The sequence below is a fragment of the Hypanus sabinus genome, chromosome 18 (assembly GCF_030144855.1).
Source record: "Hypanus sabinus isolate sHypSab1 chromosome 18, sHypSab1.hap1, whole genome shotgun sequence".
Lineage (NCBI taxonomy): Eukaryota > Metazoa > Chordata > Chondrichthyes > Myliobatiformes > Dasyatidae > Hypanus > Hypanus sabinus.
The window spans coordinates 65,978,616-65,982,648 of NC_082723.1; the positions used below are offsets into that span (position 1 = coordinate 65,978,616).

The following is a 4,033-nucleotide window of genomic DNA, read 5'->3' on the forward strand; positions in this document are numbered from 1 at the left end:
TTCTTGTCTATTGTTAGCTTTCACATTGTAAATCTCAAGGCCACACACTCTCATCATTATCAGATTTTTCATCAAGAGAATACAGTTTAGTGCTCTTGAAACTGCAACTTGAATTTTTATTTTCTTCTTTTCCCTGTGCAGTCCATTTATTTTTGTCTGTCTGACATGCTCTTTGTATGTGTCTTACTTTGTTACATTTTCTACAAGTTTCGCCATTCCATCTGCATTGATCTGGTAAACCCTGCCACAGTGGTAACACAGTTTGTTCGGCCAGGCAGCCATCTGTCCAGCTCTCGCATATTTTGTTCATGCTGACTTACATTCCAGAGTGCAACTCCATTGTGTCTCTGTCTGTGGTTTCCATTGAGACAGGGGTTTCAACTGCACTTTTAAATGTAAGCATAATTTATTTAGGAGGTGTTTCTGAATGCATTCTTGTAAGATTCCACAGTGCATCATTAAGCCCAACACAGAACTGACAATTTCCGACACCTCCCTCCCCTTTCTTGATCTTTCTGTCTCCATCTCTGGAGACGGCTTATCTACTGATATCTACTATAAACCTACAGACTCCCACAGCTACCCGGACTATTCCTCTTCCCACCCTGTCTCTTGCAAAAATGCTACCCCCTTCTTGCAGTTTCTCCAACTGCCTCATCTGCTCTCAGGATGAGGCTTTTCATTCCAGGATGAAGGAGATGTCTTCCTTTTTTTAAAAAAGGGGGCTTCCTTTCCTCCACCATCAACTCTGCTCTCAATCGCATTTCTCCCATTTCACGCACATCTGCTCTCACCCCATCTTCCTGCCACCCCACTTAGGATAGGGTTCCCCTTGTCCTCACCTACCACCCCACCAGCCTCCAGGTCCAACATATAATTCTCTGTAATTTCTGCCACCACCAACAGGATCCCACTATCAAGCACATGTTTCCCTCCCCCCCTTTCTGCTTTCTGCAGGGATCGCTCCCTATGTGACTCCCTTGTCCATTCGTCACCCCCATCCCTTCCCACCGATTTCCCTCCTGGCACTTATCCTTGTAAGCAGAACAAGTGCTACACCTGCCCTTACTGGGAGACCGTTTCGCGGAACACCTATGCTCAGTCCACCAGAGAAAGCAGGATCTCCCAGTGGCCACACATTTTAATTCCACGTCCCATTCCCATTCTGATATGTCTATCCATGGCCTCCTCTACTGTCAAGATGAAGCCACACTCAGGTTGGAGGAACAACACCTTATATTCCGTCTGGGTAGCCTCCAACCTGATGGCACGAACATTGATTTCTCTAACTTCTGTTAATGACCCTCCTCCCCTTCCTATCCCATTCCTTATCTATCTATCTATCTATTTATTTATTTCCCCCCTTTTTTCTCTCTCTCTGCCCCTCTCACAATCACCCCTTGCCTGTTCTCCATCTCCCTCTGGTGCTCCCCTCCCCCTTTCTTTCTCCCAAGGCCTCCCGTCCCATCATCCTTTCCCTTCACCAGCTCTGTATCCCTTTTGCTTATCCCTGTATCACCTTTCCAGCTCTTAGCTTCACACCTCCCCCTCAGGTCTTCTCCTATCATTTTGGATTTCCCCCTCCCCCTCCTACTTTCAAATCTCCATATAACCATGTAACCATATAACAATCACAGCACGGAAACAGGCCATCTCGGCCCTCCTAGTCCATGCCGAACTCTTAATCTCACCTAGTCCCACCTACCCGCACTCAGCCCATAACCCTCCACTCCTTTCCTGTCCATATACCTATCTTTTCTATCTTTACTATCTTTTCTTTCCGTTAGCCCTGATGAAGGGTCTTGGCCTGAAACGTCGACTGTACTTCTTCCTCTAGATGTTGCCTAGCCTGCTGCGTTCCACCAGCATTTTGTGTGTGTTGAATGTTCAGACAATCTCTTCAATTCAGCCGCATAAGCTGAAATGGAATCCCCTTCCTTTTGATTCTGCCTATGAAACCTAAAACATTCTGCAATCAACAATGGCTTTAGTTCTAAGAGTTCCTGCATCACCTTCACAAAATCAGCAAAGCTAATTTTGGATGGCTTGGTTGGAGCAGTTAAACTTTAAAGGAAACTGTATGCCTTTAACCCCCAGTGCACCTGCAAAGTTGATTCTCATTTCTCATTGTCTGTTTCATTGAGCTTCCAGCAACCAAGTCTCACTAATGGATACAATATCATAATGTCGTGTGTTGATCCATGCCCTGAGCTCAACTGCCTTCCCTACGATACTTCTTGCATCAAAATATACCCAATTCAGGACATTAGTCGCACCATGCTCAACCTTTGGTCTGAGGTCTTAACAACATCTGTCTCCACAACCTCTCCACTAACTGTTCTGGATTCTGGTTTCCATCCTCCTGTTACTCTGGTTTAAATATTTCCCCCTCCCCCCCCCTTCCCGTGTTGTATAAGCAAACCTTCCCACTAGGATATTAGTCCCCTTCCAGTTCAGGTGCCAACTGTGTCTTCTGTACAGGTCCCACCTTTCCAGGAAGAGAGCCCAATGATCCATAAATCCTCCCTCCTACACCAACTCCTTAGCCATGTATAAAACTGTATCATCTTCCTATTTCTAGCCTCACTAGCAGGTGGCACAGGTAGCAATACTGTGATCACTACCCTGGAGGTCCTGTCCTTTAACTTAGCACCTAACTTCCTGAATTCACTTTGCAGAACATCATCCCTCTTCCTACCTATGTCATTGGTACCTAAATGGACCATGACCTCTGGCTGCTCACTCTCCCATTTATTGTGATTCTCCTGTGCTTTGTACCTCACCATTCCAGCATCTGCAGTATTGTATTTCCCTTCTGTCTTGTACCTCATCATTCCAGCATCTGCAGTATTGTATTTCCCTGTGCTTTGTACCTCACCATTCCAGCATCTGCAGTATTGTATTTCCCTGTGCTTTTTACCTCATCATTCTGCTGTCTGAATTATTTTCCTCCTCCTGTGCCTTGTACCTCACTGTTGCTGTATCCATGGGATTGTGACTATCCTCTGCTTTCTATCTCACTGTTCCAGAATTTTATTTATTTTATTTAGAGTTATTACACAGAACAAGTCTTCTGGTCCACCAAACCAACAATCCAACAATTTAACTCTAACCTAATCACAGGGCAATTTACATTGACCAATTAACCTACTAACCAGTAGGTCTTTGGACTGTGGGAGGAAACCCATGTGCACATGGGAAGGATGTACAAAGTTGCTTACAGAGGATATCGGAATTGAATTCTGAACTCAAGATGTTAATAGTGTCCACTATAAAACTAACTGCTGTACTACTGCGATACCCAATAAATAAGTAACAGTGCCGAAACCCGGGATTGAATCAGGGACCTTTAGATCTTCAGTCTAATGCTCTCCCAACTGAGCTATTTCGGCTGATATATCTACAATATTGTATTTCCCTGTACTTTGTACCTCAACATTCCATCATCTGCAGTATTGTATTTCCCTGTGCTTTGTACCTCAACATTCCAGCATCTTCAGTATTGTATTTCCCTGTGCTTTGTACCTCACCATTCCAGCATCTGCAGTATTGTATTTCCCTGTGCTTTGTACCTCAACATTCCATTTTGTACAATTGTGGTTCTGCTCTATGTTGTAACTCATCTTTCCAGCATAGAAACATAGAAAAACCTTCAGCACAATACAGGCCCTTTGGCCCACAAAGCTGTGCTGAACATGTCCCTGCCTTAGAACTACCTAGGCTTAGCCATAGCCCTCTATTTTTCTAAGCTCCATGTAGCCATCCAGGAGTCTCTTAGAAATCCCTATGGTTTCTGACTCCACCACCACCGCCGGCAGCCCATTTCACACTCACACCACTCTCTGTGTAAAAAACTTACCCCTGACATTTCCTGTGTACCTACTTCCAAGCACCTTAAAACTATGCCCTCTCGTGCTAGCCATTTCAGCCCTGGGAAAAAGCCTCTGACTATCCACACAATCAATGCCTCTTATTATCTTCTACACCTCTATCAGGTCACCTCTCATCCTCTGTCTCTCCAAGGAGAAAAGGC

At 44.8% G+C, this 4,033-nt stretch overlaps 1 non-coding gene across 1 annotated transcript; it reads right to left on the reverse strand.

The window, feature by feature from the left end:
* Window positions 1-3,319: 3,319 nt before the first annotated feature.
* On the reverse strand, window positions 3,320-3,392 carry trnaf-gaa (transfer RNA phenylalanine (anticodon GAA)). Its single transcript has one exon. It is a non-coding gene; the product is annotated as a tRNA-Phe (tRNA).
* Window positions 3,393-4,033: the final 641 nt, after the last annotated feature.